The sequence below is a fragment of the Amblyomma maculatum genome, chromosome 1 (genome assembly GCF_055883805.1).
Source record: "Amblyomma maculatum isolate TAMU_Amacu chromosome 1, ASM5588380v1, whole genome shotgun sequence".
NCBI classification, from domain to species: Eukaryota; Metazoa; Arthropoda; class Arachnida; order Ixodida; family Ixodidae; genus Amblyomma; species Amblyomma maculatum.
Genome location: NC_139344.1, coordinates 311,474,514 through 311,493,013, shown reverse-complemented (window position 1 = coordinate 311,493,013; position 18,500 = coordinate 311,474,514). Strand labels below are relative to the sequence as shown.

The following is an 18,500-nucleotide window of genomic DNA, read 5'->3' as shown; positions in this document are numbered from 1 at the left end:
ACTACCGCAGTGAGGCTATTGTGACAACCATAGTTTCTGTTTGTGTGCAGCTTGTTTATTTTTTTATTTTCTTTTTTGTTCTTTCTGGCGCAGTGTGACATTTAAAAAATTATTCGAAATAAAGAGGTCTTTGGCTCCATTCACACGATTCTGCTGCTTCTACTATAGTTTTCTTTTTATGAGAGCAGTAGCGAAGTCTCTTGAAGACAATTTTACTAGCTCTCAGTTCAGCTCAGATGATGAATCACTCAAATGTCAGCCTCGAAATTCAGCTAGTGGCCAAGAAAAGCTTAGTTTCAATCTCTGATCACTCTTGGTTAGTTACACGTGCTCATTTTGTGTTCCCACTGTTCTGTTTCCATTCGCTGGGTTTCAGCAGCAATGAAAGCTTGGTACACTTGATATGGCTTCTCCAGAACTTCAAGTGTGGAACTTCTTCAAGCAAATCGAGTGGAGTTTGAACACCGAGCTCCTATTGCAGATTTTCAAATTTGATGGCAAACTCTTCCACCTTGTGGAAAACATATCACCAAATAATCCAGTCATAAATCGTGAAAGGTTTGGAAATGCCAATGCTATAAACTGTAAAATGAGTAGAGGAAGGCAGAGCTTAAAAATGGGTGTTTTCAGCAACTCAGCGATATTTCGGAGAGAACAGCACACCTTCAAAATGAACTTCAGAACGTAAATTATTATTTCCTTGGCAGTTGGGCTTCGCTGCATTTTTTTAGTGTGATTTGGAGAATAGGTACATGAGACTCTCGACAACTGCTGCAGGAAATCAAGAATGACCACTGCTTCCGAACAGCACTATGAAAAAGAAGAAATCTGCCGATAGGTGCACCATATCTTTACTAGTAATAAAAGAGGCAGTGTAGCATATTTTTAGTATTCTGAATTATTTTTCTTGCTGTCTTATTTTGATATTCATGCCCCCTTTTCTTTCACTTCTTGGATTTTTTCTGCAAACTTCGGAGAAAAGTTTTTATGTTATGTATAAAGCCAAAACAACGGGCATTTATTTAATTGAGGATCAAAATACCTGCATTTTAAGCAAGATTGTGTAAATATTTTATTTAATAAACAAATTACATGGTGCTGAAGGAGTTGAGGCAAAAAAAAAAAACTTCTTCATTTTGAAGCTGTAGTTTAAGAAATGAGCATTTTTCTGCCTTTTCAAAACAATTTCTTGTTTTTATATTCATGTTTGACAATACTTTGTGAATATTTTACCCAGTGCTGAGAATTTATCTTATGTATTATGCTTATATTCACAATATTCACGTGTTTAGAGGGCATTTAAATAGCTGTATTTTAATTGGCTCATGTGCGTCATGTACAGAAAGTGTGATCAGAAATTGTCATCAAGAAACGTCCTTCATACTGGAACTTGCGTGTGAAGAGCTCTGGCAGGTGCGTGCTCTGTTGCCGCGTTGCAGAGAGGAGGAAAGGAGGCATCCTGGCTGTGCAAACCGCCGTGGAGAGGTGAAAAAGAGGCTAATGGCAACCCCATGCATATTCGGGCCACTTATGCGCTTATACACAGGACCTCGGAGGATGGGCGTGTGGTATTCGATCTGTCATTTGACGTGTGTAACTAGAAGGCTGCATTCCCTGCACCGTACCTATTAGTCACATATTCTAATTCTGGTGCCGGGTTGTGTTCGCCTTAGCGATCTTAGAGCTCTTACGCACTTCCTACATTTTTTTTTTTTTGTAGGTTGCAGCAAAGTTCTTTAAAGACTTCATTTATAAAATAGCAAGGGGCATGTATGCGATCAAGGATCTTTGAGGGAAGCTGCAGATGGGAGCTGTTGACGCTACCATGCTATACTCTTAAAGACAGATCTCAAGTGTCTCCTAAATTTTTATAACAAAACGAACATCCGCACAGTGTTTGCTGGAGATGCTTACAACCCTGCTGTCCTGTCCGAAGACAGGGGTACATGCATTACTGCCCGCCATATGCAAGGCCAGCCACAATTAAACATTCGTTACCAGAGTAACATGATTGCCTGGCTTTTTTGTGTGTTCACTTCCTTAGCATACTGTAGCATAGTCATAGTAGTGTGCACCTTTCCAATAAGTGGTCACAGGGTGACACCATATTACCTGCTGGACTGCTTTGTGCATTTGGTGCAAGCACAGTGGAAGCAGAGCCGGTTTGCAGCAGTCCAGAGAGGAGGAGCGAACAATATGGTGGCACCGAGTAACTTATTGGAAAGGTGTATATAGATTGCTTGTTCCTGCAAGATGCGAGTTAAACTGCTCTCATACGAACAGTTTCGATCCTCATTGAACTGGATCTACATTCAACTCATTGTAGATCGAGGTTGTCACACTGCAACTGTCAAGTGCAGTTGAGCTCGAGCCTGCTTGACTCAAGGTTGCTTCCTCAATCGCTCTCAAGATTTCAAGTACACTCAAAAGCGGTCATTGACACCCTCGTCATCAACGAGCTCTAAAACTTGAAAACGAATAAATGCAATAGAACTGCACATAACACATAAATGTATTAAAAGGCATGATAGAACATTCGTAGAACGGCTAATTTTATAATATTGACACCGTAGTCCACTGCCAGTGGAAGCTAAGGTGGCGTTCTCTTCGACTACGTCAGCGTGGAAACTGTGGAGCGGAAGAGAAACTGCACTGTAGCATTTGACCGCTGGGAAGATAGGTTAGGTGACCTGAGGCGCCAAAAGCGGAATGCTGCTGTGCACACTGAAATCGTGCTATCATTACCCCAATCTTAAATTTCTTTTTGAGACTCATTGCGACTGACAGCAGACGACGAACCACGTAGGAAATTTCTCAATGCTCACTGAAAACGCCCGTGTAGCACCGGATGCTTCAATCCTTCTTGAAAGCCTGAATGCAGATTGAGTTCAATGAGGATCGGAAGTGTTTGTGTGACAGAGGGATTAGTGTAGTGCAGCTAAAGCTTTGTGTTAGCTGGTGTGCACAAGTTGGGTGGCCAAGCTGTGTTAAATGGTATTACAATGCATATTTAGAAAAAAAAACAGGGCACCCCAAACGGTTTATTCAACTTCTCAGATTATTTGGCATTACACACATTGTCTTGAAAGCAGTCCACAATATGGCCAGCACAACTTATGTCCTTGCTTATTTCAGATTGTTCATTTAAGAGAGCTAACATATTCAAGGGCTACTGACCAGGCTGACATTTTAACCAAGCCCGATAAGGCGTTGGACATGGTCTCTGCGAAATACTGCAGCGATGCACACACTGGAAAGCAACAAAATGCAAACCAAAGCTCTCATGGTCCTTTTCAGACAGCCAAACCTCCTCATCCTTTGCGCTTGCCATCGAACTTTGTCGATGAGGTACCAACAGATACTGCATCCATTGGTTTCTCTCTGACTGATGGGCGAGGGATGGCACTTGGTCTGCTGATGTCACGCACTTTTTTGTCTTGCATTTCGTTTTCACTCATGCATACTCTCACACAAGAAAGAAGGCTTTTAGTTTCTTGCCCTTGTCTATGCATGCTTCAGAGTGTTCTGTGCACTGTGCTATTCATACACCAACGGCTGGACTCAAGTGGCAGCGGCGCGCACTTTCATACAGCCTGCGCATTCGCCGCAGATATAATGGTAGCTCTTCTAGGCAAGCAGTGCTCTCTTCCCCGTGAAGTGTGTGCAGGATTTACCCAACCCTGGTCACTCGCTTCTGTGGCGGCGCCCGGTGCGCACCTGCGTTCGCGCCTTCAAGCGTTCAAGTGTTAAGTTTACGGAGTGAGCGAAATACTTAGAGAAATTATATAGTCTCAATTTTGTGTGTGCAGAAGCGGTGCAGTGTAGGCTCAGGCAACAGTACTATTTAGCACATTTTGATCGTAGTAATACTTTGTCTTATTTCTTACAGTGCGCAACATGTGCTAATTACCATCTGAATACAACAGTGATTTGGGTTATCAGTCTGCAGTAAGGCAAGTAGCAGCATACTATTGTAGGTCAGTCCCATTATGCTGCACAAAAGCTGATTTTTTTCTTCCTGCTGTAACTTTGTTTCCTTCATGATATGAGGGGAACTGTCAAAAATGCATTGACATGGCTACAGAAGCACGGAATTTATCACATGAACATTTTTGGCCTCTCGGGCCTGTTCTGCCAGGCCTGTTAAAATTAGTGGCCGAGCAAGGAGGAGTACCTGTTTTGCCTACATGCATTATTTCAAATGATATGCCAGTGTGACGGCATCTTTTCGCTTTTGGGCACATTTCTGTCTGCTTCTGCACATGTACCAAACTTTCGGGCGCCTTCACGTGTCTGCAAGTCAGGCTGGTCGTTGACCTGTTTTAAGTTGTTAGTGCAAATTAAAAAAAAAGGGTAACCTGCTCTTATTGCACTTTTCGTGCACTTTGAACAGCGCATTCACTGTAACTGCTTTTCCTGTTCTGAGGCGTGCGCAACATCACCTCGAAATAACAGGAGACATTCATCACCATCCTCATATAAGGATAGTAGGAAAGCCTTCCGACCCTTGGCTTTGCCTGCCACCTATGTTGCTAAACTCTGCGGCTAGTTTGTAACGAAGCTAACTTCATGACAATAGTTGAGCATCTCGGCCGCAGTGTGCTTTTGGTATTTCCTTCGGTCCGGATCCATACGTATGTTTTCTGCCACACATTTGAACTTTATTTCCCCTGAACGACGTGCCCACGCCTGCAAGTTTGAAAAACTTACGGTGTTTCCTTTCATCAATTTCCGAGTGATAGAGAACTCTGTTCCAATAATTTAGCTATATTTTATGCGAGTTTTTCCCTGGTTTTGGCTCTTCGGCAAGATGCTGATACACAGCCAGAGCCTGTAAGGATGGCTCACGGCGGCACACCTATCATCTATAACTCTCAGTACAGCGGCAAAAATCACTGCAGGTCGCTCTGAACGCTCAAGTTTATGACATCTCGTTGGCAAGAATCACAACCGGGTGAAAGTGCAGGCTTGCAGCCGCAGGCTTGGCCAGCCTCCGCTTTTTTTTTTTTTCCAGCTTGTTGCACACCAAATGACGGCATCACTGAGTAGACGCGTCAATGCCACACAGTGCCACGATTTCGCAGCTGTAGTAGACAGGAAGCACCCTCCATGCGTAGGTCGTAAAGAGCGCACCGTCGCCACTCGAATCCAGCCATGGTACACCATGCATAACCATGAATACAGAAAACACAGAACATCCATACATGCACGGGCTTGGTTTCCTAAGAAAGGCCAGAGGCCTCGCACCTATGCTTCGGCCACCCATTGAGCTCAGCCTCTCCCCCTCCTCCTCCTTATCGGCATTGTAGCTGGATGAGCCAAAGCTCACTTCTCAACCTTCAAACAAAGGTCACTGGTGGTGCTTGGGTAGCAGAAAGCAAGAAAAAAAAAAAAAAAGCTGCGGCGGTAGCTTTTTGATGGAAGGCAAAAAGCAAGGCACCAGTGTTTGTGCAATGTCAGTGCACCTTAAAGAAAGAACTCCAGGTGGTCGGAATTGTCGGGGACCTTCACTATGGCGTCTCTCATACCTGAGTCGTTTTTGGACGTTAAACCCCACAAACCAACCAGCAAGAAAAAAAAAGAATGCCTGTAAAAGTCGGGGCCATAATGACTGCATTTGATGCGTTCTCATAGCTGTTTTTACCCAGCACAGGGCAGCGTTTTCATTTTGTTGACCGAACCAACATGGGCATAGTTTCTCAAAGCACTAAGAGATGGCGCTCCGCATTTCGCGTATTTAGGGAGTCTACATGTACAGCCCTACGCGTATTGTCTCTTGTGGAGGCTAGTCAACCAGGGAGGAGGGAGAGACTCGTGATGGAAGGGAAGGAGAGAAACATATCAGTTTTGATGGTTGTAGCTCTGTTATTAACGAGTCTGCTGCAAAAGTATTTTTGGCCATCGCGCATTCTGAAGGCGCTGCCTCATAGACAGCAGGTTTGAACACATTTTCGAATTTAGGGTGGTTCATAAACAAGTTCAGTTTATGGAATCGCACCTGAAAACGAAAGGAATGATTGAAGCAGGAGAAATGATAGCACCTTAAAATAGAAACAAAAGGTGGATGGGTTTTAAGATGCTTTGCAGCTGTTTTCCACTTGCCCAAAGGCAGTGCAGAGTTTTGGCCGGTGTGCAATGAGCAGTTGGGCGCATGGTTTTGCTGATGGCATGGCAGCTGCGTGCTGGTTGGTGGCATTTTATACACAAGGTCTTGTAGACTTTGCGTCTAGTTGGAAAAAAAAAAGGATTGTAGCAAATGAGCATTTATGCTGAAATAATTTTGTGAGCAGCTTCAAAGAGCAGCCTTTTTTGAAAAATGGCTGCTTTCCATGAAAACATGGCATTAGATTTTTGCTTTTCTAGATGGGGTTTTAAATTTTGTTTTGATGGTTTCTTGCAATCTTTTGCTTGTTCTTCACGACAAATGTATTTACTTCATAGCTTGCAATAAAATGCTTCCATTGCGAATAAGCATTCCTTGTGTGTCGTGCTCTTTGGTCTCATTATTTTGAACTGTAGTAGCCATGAAAATTGGAAAACATTTGGGAGAACAGCATTGCATCATGTCTACATTATATTCCTGTAGAAAAAGAGAACGGACATTGCAGTTGATGTCGATGAGACTGAAATCGACATTTGTTTCAGCTAAACTGTTTCCTCGATTTCGAATCTGGTTTGGGCTATTGCACGCCTAAGGCCCCAGCCAAATATTGCCCATTGCCTCAATAACAGCACATGCTCAAGGACCTAAAGAAACTACAAGATGAACGTTTATTTTTCAACCCTTTGTGATGAGAGCAACTTTACAACAGGTAGAGGTATTGACATGGCACACAGGGATCGGGAATGCCAAAACCTAATGCGGTCTATGAAAGACGGCAAGCATGGGAAAGAGCTAATTAATTTTGACTGCTTGGTGTCCTTTAATATGCACTGACATTGTATAGCCCACAGGTGTCTTTGCATCATGCCTCTGCCGAAATGTAGCCATGTATTTAATCTTAAAACCTTAGGATTAGCAGTCGAATGCATAGCCACAAAGTCACTGCTGCACATAGGTAGGAAGGTTTCGGACGTAGGAAGGGAGTAATGTTTTTAAGCCAGGTAGTCCCTCTGAATCTGAACCATGAGAAACATTTCCCCAAGAGCAAAAAGAGATGAATGTAAATTTGGAAGGTGCTGTACATATAATGTAATAAAAGGCAGCTTGCTATCATGTGATCATTTGAAAGGCTGAAAAGTGGATATTAAAGCATTAGTTTAAAATACCTAAGCAAAGGACAGTGCAGCAGGTTATAGAGAGTAAAATTGGAAAACCTTCACAAACACAGATGTGGATTAAAGTACAGTTTCAAGGTAATCAGCTATTATTGAAATGAGCAGGCCCTATTTGCCCTGGGCAGGTGGAGTCCTTGGTCCAAAAAGGTGAGGGCATAAGCAGGTCCTCATCTGATGGTTTGTGTGGGTGGTACTTCTATGCTGCCGCAACACCATACCATATGACACACAGTGCTGGGCATCTTGCAGTAGAGTACCTGCAGTTGAGATTGCAGCACATGGTGCACATCTTTGAGTATGAAGATGCAGAAAACTGAAAAGAAGCATTCGAGTGGGACATGTAATCCAGGAAATAGGGCTTTTCAGCTAATCGATTAGGTTTCGAGGGAGTGAAACAAGCAAGGGATGCCAGACACTGGGATGAAGAGATAATGTCGGCCAATGAGCCAAGGTTGGCGGCTGCAGCTAACGCATGAAGCAGTGATGATTGCAGACCATTAATTCCCTTCAGCATACCTAATGCAGGCAATGATGATGAATCAAAACTCTGTTGCCAATTTATGAAATAACTATAGATATGTAACTGCACTGTGGGAAGCCCACTTAGCCACTTGATATTTCTTCCAAGTTTTTGTTATGAATGGACAGAGTGAAAATGCGCAAAGGAAATAAATGCCAGACTAGGAATAAGTGTAGTCCTTCATTGAATGGCTCTAGTGTCGCATTGTTGAACTGTGGTTTAAAAGTTACTTGTGGCGAGATAAATGAGTCATATAGCCTCTGGGAGGCTTGCAGAGAGAGCTGAACTGAGAAGAGAGAACTTGAGAGAACTGCAGAGACTTGTGCGAGCACCGTACAACCAGCCGGTTCAAATGGCGCGCCGTTGCAACGGTTGAGTGACAGCGCTGCAGGTGGCGAAAACGTCCAATACCAACAAAAATTAATTCAGTAAAAGGAAACCTTTAGATAGTTAAAATTCGCACTTGTAGTTTATGCGTCACTACCTCTTTTGTTTAACTGAAACTGTATAGTTTCATTTGCAACAATTTCAGATACGATGGTGCGTGCGCCATTATCATCATCATCGCCTCCGCTAAATTATTTGAGTTGCGGCGCGTTACATGAAACGTTTAAAAAAAATGTTTGACGCGTTATTGACTCTGGTTATTCTCCTTCCAGTGCTTTACGGAGCCTGTGTTGCGCTTTATCTATTTGTTGCTAATGCTAACAACCCATAAAATGGCTGTGTTCTGTGTTTATACAGCACAGGCAACGCACTTCGCACGGTGAGCATCACTTTGGTAAGTCGGAAGGAAATGAGTTAATATATTGATTTGTGGAACATTAACGTACTCGAGTGCCATGTTGGTAAGCATGGTGCCTGCGCTAGAGCCGGGATTATTCCGCGAATCGCTGTGTGAAATTAGCTGGGAACGATTTGTTTCGGGACGTTTAACTGTGTATAACTTGCCCAACATTGCAGCAAGGTTACTTTCTTGCTGCACTTGAGGTCGTCTGAGCGAAGTTCTGAGCTTGCCTGCGCAGAACTAAATAAAGCGCTCCATTGAAAGTGTTTAGGCATTGTGACTACAGAGACATCGAAGGCTTACCTTTGTGTCAGAAGTGCTTTGAATTAATTTTTAGTGTGAATGTGAGGCATGTAGCTTTCCCCTAGCAGTCGTAAGATCACCGAGGCCAACGTCAGTTTTGCACTTGCATCGGACGCGCCTTTTCAGCACATGCTGCATGTATGCGCCTGTTGTTGCTTTTATGATGACTGTGGTAATAGTTTGCAGACTAGCTGTGTTTCAAGTGTGTTGACCGCTTCTTAATAGTGTGTAATGTTGATTTACTAGCTTCGCTTTTTTTTTTTTTTTTTTCTTTTTTTTTTTGCAAATGATACGCCTGACACGCTGCCCGTCAGTCCCGAGACGAGTGGTACGCTGTGCAGCAAAGTAAATGTACTTCATTACCGAACGGGGTCACTTACTCGTTAGCTATGATTTTTATTTTTATAACTGTAGTGCACAACGTAGATGTAATGTGGGATCGCTTGGTTCTTTCCTAGTGTATTCTTGTAAAACAAATAAACTGGTCAGAACAGCATAGAGATGTGGCTTTAGGGAATGCATCGAAACAGGCTTGCCAAATGGCTTGCCTCTGTTCTCATTCTTGCTCAGATCCAAAGGCAGTAAATTTCATTTATCAACTTAATTTTTTTTGTAAGTTCAGTGTTTGACTTTACAGTAGTTGTCTGCATGTTAGGTAATCTGCCCAAGTATAGATGACTTGCAGCACTGTCACATTGTTGGTGGACCAGAGCCATGAACGAACCCTGTTTGCCTGCCTAGCCTGCTACTAGCTACCTGCCCCATGGAAGATACCTATACCTGATTTACTATCATGGAGTATGTGCAACAGCCACCTGATAGCTCGCAGCTGCAGCCATGTTGTTTTTATGTTCTACACCTGTGCACTGCAGTGTAACGCTCTATCACGCTTTTTGGAAAGGACAGTATTTAATGGCTACATTTTCAACTACAATAATCTGTCACAGTTCCATCCACCAAGGCTGCACGACATTCATAGGTGCCCTAGTGAGGCTCAGAGGAGTTTTGAAAATTCTTGTGCAGTATTGTTGAATTATTACTTACAAAATATTGTCCAGTGAACCAGTTATAACTGTGAATGTATTTATTTTTTTCTAAATTACTATCCACGCAATGTTATTATGGCATTGCGAATGCACAAGATTGTTAGTCTGCTAGAGTTTCCAGTTTGTACAACCCATAGCCATTTAAACAAGAATTGCAATGGTGGCGCTGAATGGCAGCACTTATCTGCGAGATGGCTGATGCATTGTGAGGGCACCAGACATTCCCCTCATCATCTGCGGCGACTGTCATCGATACTACGAAATCACAGTGGTTGCCAGTGTTCACGTGCGAACTGCTCGGGGTCGCAGTCGTCAACAATTTCAAGCCACTACAAAAAGTGTGAATTGCATTGATTACATCTTTGCATGACAGCCGATGTAACCAGCATGAACTATGTCTTATTACAGGTACCATATGCCGTTACTTGCTGTACTGTACGACAGCACAGAGCACATGTGTGATTAATGGGGTAAATAAAATAAATAAATCCTGTCTCTCTCTGAGAATCAAACCTCCATCCCTTGTATTCCTCACATACTGTACTTTGTTTATGACAACAGAACATGAGTCAGCACATATGCATTCTTGCAGTGGAATGATCTAGGCATAGCACTGCTAATTTTTGTTCTAATGTGGCACCTTTTATGGAGTTCACCGATTCTTTTTTTTTGCATTGTTCATATAATAAACACATAAAAACCCTGCAGCACTATGAAAATTTACCCGGAGCATTCAACTCGTGCTACAGTATGTGCAGTAAAGCTACCTTTGTCTTTGTGTGCAAAATGAAAATTTTTACAAAAGATTTACATTTTGCATGTTGATTTGATCAGAATATATTGGTTTTGAACATGACTGGAAAAGGCTTTTCAATACCTGAGCTGTTTCATGTGCATGGTTAACTACCATGCTGAACTTTGTAGTCAAGTAAAACATGTGCATAGTGCCTATATGCGTACAATATATGCATAGAGGCAGGTAGAGTGATTGTTTAGGTGTACTGTAATTATCAGGCTGTGCTAGTATCCTTACAGCTATGATATAAAAATTCGCATCAGGTTTGTAGAACTTGTATTGTGAACAGTGGTTATATGGTGTCTGTGTATTTTATTTTAGCATAGCCGTGATATTGGTGCAAGTTCTGTCAAGTTTGGTTTTGTTTTGATTTTAACAACTTTGTTTATTGCCACTTGTGGACAGCCTTATCACACAGCGCTATTCAGGTTCTACTAGTGTCGAAGATCATTGATTTCACTTTCTTTAATAGACACCGAGGGTTCACTGATACATACGCTACCAAATTTTTTTTGTTTCAACTGCTTCAATTGTTTTCCTTCCCAGTGGTGTTGTACATTTTCACAAAAATTTGCTTTCAAAGTGCAGTTGTCGACTTTCTTCCAAGTTGTGTGATATGCTGTGAAAAATGGCATGCGTGTCATAAAACTTGTTCCAGATTTTTTTATCGCATTCTGCATGTACAAGTTTTTTCAACCTTCTATGAATGCTTTGTCTCAAAAATATTAAGTATGCAGGCTAACGTAGGATTAGGTTGCATTCTGGGTTCTGTTGTGCCGGGTAGCAGCTCAGCAGTCAGATTCTTTTACTGGACTTGCCTGAGGGTACGAGTTGTGTGAAGCCTGCACACAGACCCATATCATGCCATTTGACGCGAACTTTACGTTCGGCCGCCTTCAGTTCAGAAAAGGACTGTATTGGGTTACTACGACAAACATTACCCCAGCTTGTTTTAGGCAGAAAAAAAAAAGTTTGTGCCATGGTCGCCATCTTGCATGTTCTCATACACTTTAATTTCAAATTTGTAAAATTTGCTGTTCTCATCGTAGTTGTTCCAATAATATCCCAAGTTTTCTAGAAGTAAAGGAACCCAAGAAAATTGTTTTGGAGATTAGAGGATATAAGCCATGCCAGAATAAAATTCTCAAGTTGAGAAAATTTGCTTTTTGCAGCATTTACAGCTGTCAAATACAGAGTAAGGTTGTTCTAGTAAATGTATGACCTGTATTAAGAAAAAAGTGCCACTCGGTGGCATTTATTTTGGGAAGTTAAATCACAGCACTCAGTTCCTTGCTCGTGTACAACCGCCCAAATCTTCAACTAGACTGCACAACGCCCACTTTCAACAGTGATGCTGTTTAAGCTGGAGGTTGTTTCATCTATTGTGCGCAGCTTAATGTGTTCGCAGTAATGTCACCATTACCGGATGTGACATCATGACGTCACATCCAGTCATGTCTAATAACCAGAACTGAGGTCACCACATGACATCATGTCCAGTCATGACCGATGACTTCACCGTGCGATTCACGCATATATGAAGCTAACCTTGCCAGGCATCCAATCCAGGCATCCGTGCTGCGCCTTTCATTTGTCGCTTCCTCAAACGCCGTACCACACAGGAATCAGCAGCGTTTTAAATTGGTTTACAGGAAAGAAAAGGCATAATATCTGTCACACTTGTCCGCCGACAACAGATAGCCACGATGAGTCTCAAAGTATAATCACGGATAGCTTGAGGCAAACAGAAACCGCATCATTGTGTCATCAGTCTTATACACGACTGCAATCTGCCTTAATTTTTTTCTGTACCACTGTGCCTTGGCAGGGATCGAACTTGCAGAGAGGTAAAAATAAGGCAAGGCCTCGGTGAGCCTCTGGTTAGACTTATTCTTTTCGCAAGTTAGCTCTTTTTCAATGTGCAGAAGAGAAAAGGCGGCCATCGTGCACATTAGTAAAGAGTTCGGCAGCTGCACATTCACTCTCCTAATCACTAATCCCTTACTTTGTACAATCTTTGCCAAAAGTAACCAGGCTGTATGTTTAGCTTTTAGCTTGTATCCTAAGGTCAACATGAATTCCTAAAGGATCACAACTTGAGAAGTGAGGACTGCAGCTTGCCTTTACTACTTTGCACAGATTTACAGTTTCAGAAGTGGTACGAATTATCTGCTACTTGACTGAAAATTGGAGCATGCAGCCTGGTTATTTTCGGCAAAGGTAGTACCTCCATTATCTTATACATACTCTTTAGCATATAGTCATGAACTACCACATTATGTGAAAGACTGCCTGACACAAATATAAAGCCTCCCTTAACCTAGCCGTATGAAGTGCCTTTGTGGCCTACGGGTAGCATGTCTGACTTGAAATGCAAGAGTCCTGGAGGGTTCGATTCCTTTCACCTACCCATCTGATTCGAGAAGCTTGAGTTGGCAGCTCCTGCCAAAATCTGCCATATCATATGATCAAGTGACTTTGCACAACCCTGCCACCAATCAATTCCCGGCTATCACCTGCCGGCTATCACCCACATTTTTTCATTCACAACCCTGATACCAAATTTTCTGGTGAATGGCAGCCTTTAACGCTGTCATATTAACATGTAACCAAAATTTGGTGTCCTTCAAGTGGTGGCTTTAGACAGCTTGTGTTGTTCGTCCCTTTGAGACCTTGATTGGCAGGTGGCAAAGTAGAGACAAGAGGGATGATGAAGAGAAGGTAGGAGGCAGAGGGTGGAGAACGGGTACAATGTGTCGCACTGTGATTGTAGATTAGGTGGCACAACCTGCTTGCATGGTCGCAACCCATCAGCGGTATTGAGAACAGCAATGCGAACTCCTAGCACATACTCCCCTGCACAGATCGTATTGATTGTCTATACTTTTTCTTGGACAAGTTCTTCTGAATATCTCGTAGGATGTCACTGCTAAGATTTTTGCACGGCCCCTGAAGGCTAGGTATTGCTGCAAAGCACCTTGTCCAGAAAACGGAAACATAGAATGACCAGCTTGTTCAGCTTGTTTCTGCAATGGGCACAAAACTGGACTCCATTCCACTCGTGAAATATGGAGGAGTCTCTATGACCGGTTATCATTGTACAGTAGAACCCTGCTATAGTAAAGTGAAACTGAAGTCCCATCATAGTAAAGGTGCTTTTGGTAAAACTAGGTTATACTAAACAACGTCTGGCCGCGGCGTCGACTTCCCACGAAATGACATTGCTGCACACGCATTACTTAGAATCGCGAGGAAATTTTTTTCTTAAAAACAAATTAGTGCATTTTTTTTATGGTTTTACCGCTAGGCTCATCAGCACTGAGAAGAAGCCAACTTTAAGGCCTTTGAGCCGTGAGGGAAAGTATGCAGCGCGTAGGGGGAAAAATGTAAAGCTGACTACAAACACAAAAAGAAGACGGCCGGTCACTTAAAAATAGAGTAAAAGGGAAGCGAAGAAACGGCCGAACATTCACACAACACTGTTCAGCACGAAGGAGTAGTGGCAAGAATTGGAGGCGTGGCTTGTGCGGTTTTGCAGTGCTGGACTGTCGCGCATTTTTCATCTATTGCCTCTTAAAAGATGGAAACAGCAGAAGATGATGCCGCGCTCACGCAATGCTTTGGTTCTCAGCTGAAATCAAGCTCGGCTATATTCGTATCCATGTTGCATTCATGCTAAACAGGTACTTCTACAAGCGGTAAAAAAAAAAAAATGAAAAAGGAAATGGCACAGAGACGATAAGAAAGACATGCAAGGCATTTTAGAGTGTTCTTTTCATAAAGCAACAAGATGTGCTTAGTAAGCAGACTTTAATTACAAGATAGTATCTTCAGGACCATGTCATCACTAACAACTGATATAGTAAGATTTTAGCCGGTCCCGGTGACTTTACTATAATGGGGTTCTACTGTACTTATCAGTTCGCAAAGAGCACTTCCTGGCAGAAGGGCAGCTCAACACTGTTAATGTGGAAAACTCTGCTTATGCTCAGACTGAAACCCACATCTGATTTTGATTATGCTTCCTGCAGGAACGACCTTTAGTCTGCATCTCAAGTGAGCATGGGGTATCTTGATGCTTATTTTTATTTTTTGTAACCACAACCTCGAGCAGACTAATTCGCCAAAGCTGGCAGCGCTGGTTATGTATACGTTTGCCGCTGGCTCAAGCCTGCACTGCAGTGAAGTGCAGGCACAGAGCAACGCTAAAGAGCATAGGCGTTCAAATTGCAAAACTTTTCTGCCCGAGTCAAAAAGAATTCCATTTAAGCTTCCGGGGAAAAAAAAAAAAAAAAATGCTACAGTGGCCCTGCGCAATATAATACCATTTACCATATACCAGCTAGTACCACATCACTACTCTCTACAGTGACTTTCTGTTAGCTAGTGCCAAGTTACTGTATATCTGGCAGAACCACATGAATGGTTTGTGGGGTTTAACGTCCCAAAGCGACTCAGGCTATGAGAGACGCTGTAGTGGAGGACTCCGGAAATTTAGACCACCGACATTCCACCGACATTCCACAGCACACGGTCGCCTTGCTTTTCGCCTCCATCGAAAAGCGGTCACCGAGGCCAGGATTCGATCCCGCATCCTTAGGAAGCGCCCTAACCACTGCGCCACCCCGGCGGGGTAACACATTAATGTGTCATGACAAACACAAAATAACATAAAAGGAACAGCCAAGGTCGTAATGAGCGACTGCAGGTGACAAATGCATCGGTCCCTGGTACTCGTGCTTTTTTAACATTACACTATGCATCACTGAACTGAATGCTCATACGAGCAGAAAGTAAAAACTCTAGGGGCACTTTGGACCACTAAAGAGCAATGAGGTGAAAGCCTTTATTGCACGGTGGTCTGATGCCCTCCACTATGGCACCTCCTTCCTCGTTTTCCTTATGGCTCGATTCAGGTGCTCGCGGAGAAGTGTGAGATACGCCTTTTCTTTCCTGTAAACCAATTTGAAATGCTGCTGATGCTTGCTGTACTGCGTCTGCTTTTGTATGCCGTGTCATGTGGCGTTTGAGCAAACGCCAAATGAAAGGCGCTGCACTGACGACTGGATCGGGTTAACCTTCACAGGTGCTCGAGTCGCCTGGTAACGTCACGACTGAATGTGATGTCATCATGGTGTAAGTTCTGGCCATGACATCATAGTAATCTCTCATTATCATCACTGTCACTAACTATCATTATCAATCAGTATCTATCACTAAGTTCTTCACTGACAGATTTAAAGGTAAACAGCACAACCATGCAACTGCTCGCAAGATTCCAATGACAGCTTTCGCATGTTCGAATGGGGACGGAGGAAAGCAGTGGCAATGTGAGTGGCAAGTATGTATTTCCTGGGGCGGCTGTGCTGGACAGACAGAGCGGGAACATACGTGAAGACACAGGTGCCTTCACGGCCAGTCAAGCTCAAGCAGTGATGGCATGACTGCACAATTTCCCAGGCAAGGTGTCTCTGGCCACCCTCCTCACACCTCTCATAACCATGTTGCGCGAACTGCAGCGGAGATGGTGGAGGCTGCTGCCACAGTTGCCCTATCAGTGCAATTGCAAAATGTTTTTTCCCAAGTTTATGACTACGAGAAATAGGGGTTTGCTGTAAACATTCCCACGGTGATTTCACTTATATGTACTCCTTATTTTGGTTTCCACTCTTCTTCACGCAAAAATTTCACAGAACCAAGAAATAAAACTGCAGACCTGTCTTAGTTAGGTTATAACTGGGTTTAAATGTATTCAATGAGGTAATCACCGCTAGATTAAGAGGAAACCTAGACTTTAGTGAACAAAAAGGCCAGGCTGGATTTCAGGCACACCACTTGACCACAGCCGATGTTCACGGCATCAATCAGATGAAAGAGGAACCACAGAATATACCGTATTTACAGGTAAACAATTCCGTAATGAATATATGATGCGAGGGAAGAGTTTGTGTTGAGAATAAAAAGAAAAAAATTCTGTCACGATTTCAACACAAGCTCACGATTATAACATGAAATCGTAATATTAAAGGCAACCATAGCTGGGGATGTGACAATAAAGGAGACTGCATTTAAAAATCCAAAAGTATCCGAGTGGTTTATTCACTGTCACTACTCAGTTACTTATCGCTGTTCATGAACATGCCCCCACTCGTTTCCCCCTTCTTGGTTAGACACGATTTGCCAAGCACTACATGCTTTCTTCTCTTGCTTAGAATCCAGCATCGCTCCCTGCATGTTTTGCCCATTGGCCATGATCTAATGATATTAAACAGGAGAATTCGAACCCTCAATAACTACACCTTTTTATTATTTTCTTTTTCACTTCCACCTTCTGGTCTTTCTCCATGGTTACCCTTTTTTTAACCTTGCCTCATTTTACAGCCTCGAAGTTGCCAGAAATTTGCCTTCTCCTCGCAACTGGCTTACCTGGTGGTAAAGCTATCTTGATGACCAGCAAAAAAAGAAAAGTGTTAAATTCAGATATTGCTTCTAAATATAGCATGAAGTGCTGTTTCAGTGATGCAATTTCTAAAAACGTAACTCGTGCTATAATCGTATAAATACGGTAAGCAACCCCTACATACAACCTGCTTATATTACAAGCATTTGATTCAGTCTATGCATCAATCATGCCTGCATTACATAACCATTCATAGGAAAGGCATATGTAGAAACGCTGTTAATAGTATATGGAAACCGCACAGCAGCCACAAGTCTTCTGCAGAAAAAGCTAACCCTGATCAGGAATGGTGGTAGTTCCCCCCACACCCCATAGTTCATCCTGTGTTTTGTGCACCCCTAATCCCACGAATTTAGCGGTGAGGGGGAGGGCAGAAGAGTTCAGGATTTCGTTACAGAATGGGTATTCAGCTCTAACAGAGGATGGCGACATTACCCTAGGAGCAAGGAACAATAATTTCAGAGATATCATTACTGAGTGCGCGTTAGAAGTAGGCGGTAGGATAAGAGAGGATACCGGTAAGCTGTCTAAGGAGACGAAAGATTTGATTAAGAAACGCGAGAGTATGAAAGCTTCCAATCCAACAGACCAGATCGAATTGGCTGAGATATCAAAGCTAATCAATAAGCGCAAGGTGGCCGATATAAGGAAGTATAACATGGAGAAAATTGAGCATGCTGTAAAGAACTGGGGAAGCCTTAAAGCGGTAAAGAAGAAATTGGGCATAGGCAAAAACCAAATGTATGCGATAAGGGACAAGGCGGGCAACGTCATCACGAATATGGACAAGATATTCAAAGTAGCCGAGGAGTTCTATACAGATCTCTACAGTAGCCAAAGTAGTCAGGACCGTAATGAGATTGGCGGTAGGGAAAAACAGTCGGACGTTCCATCAGTGACGAAGGTCGAGGTCAAGAAAGCACTAAAAACTATGAAAAGGGGGAAATCGGCTAGAGAGGATCAGATAACTACAGATTTGCTGAAAGACGGGGGGGATATCGTGCTAGAAAAACTGGCCACCCTGTATACGCAGTGCCTGGTGTCATCGACGGTACCGGAACCATGGAAGAATGCAAACATTATCCTCATTCATAAGAAAGGGGAAGGACCTTAAAAATTACAGACCAATCAGCTTTCTGTCTGTTACGTATAAGGTGCTTACTAAGGTAATCGCCAATAGAATCAGGGCAACCTTAGACTGCAATCAAGCAAAGGATCAAGCGGTTTCGGAAACGGTACTCTACTATCGATCATATCCATACCATCAATCAGGTGATAGAAAAATGTTCGGAATATAACCAGCCCTTATA

At 42.9% G+C, this 18,500-nt stretch overlaps 1 long non-coding RNA gene across 7 annotated transcripts in view; it reads left to right on the top strand.

Annotated features, from left to right (window-relative positions):
• Positions 1-17,586, top strand: part of LOC146207090 (uncharacterized) — a 29,644-nt gene extending 12,058 nt beyond the window's left edge. For 3 of the 7 annotated variants that reach the window (XR_014706053.1, XR_014706103.1, XR_014706096.1), the window contains 2 exons: positions 8,458-8,579; positions 10,343-17,586. This is a non-coding gene — a long non-coding RNA (uncharacterized LOC146207090). The other 4 variants (XR_014706118.1, XR_014706073.1, XR_014706068.1 and 1 more) reach the window with 4 other exon arrangements.
• Positions 17,587-18,500: the final 914 nt, after the last annotated feature.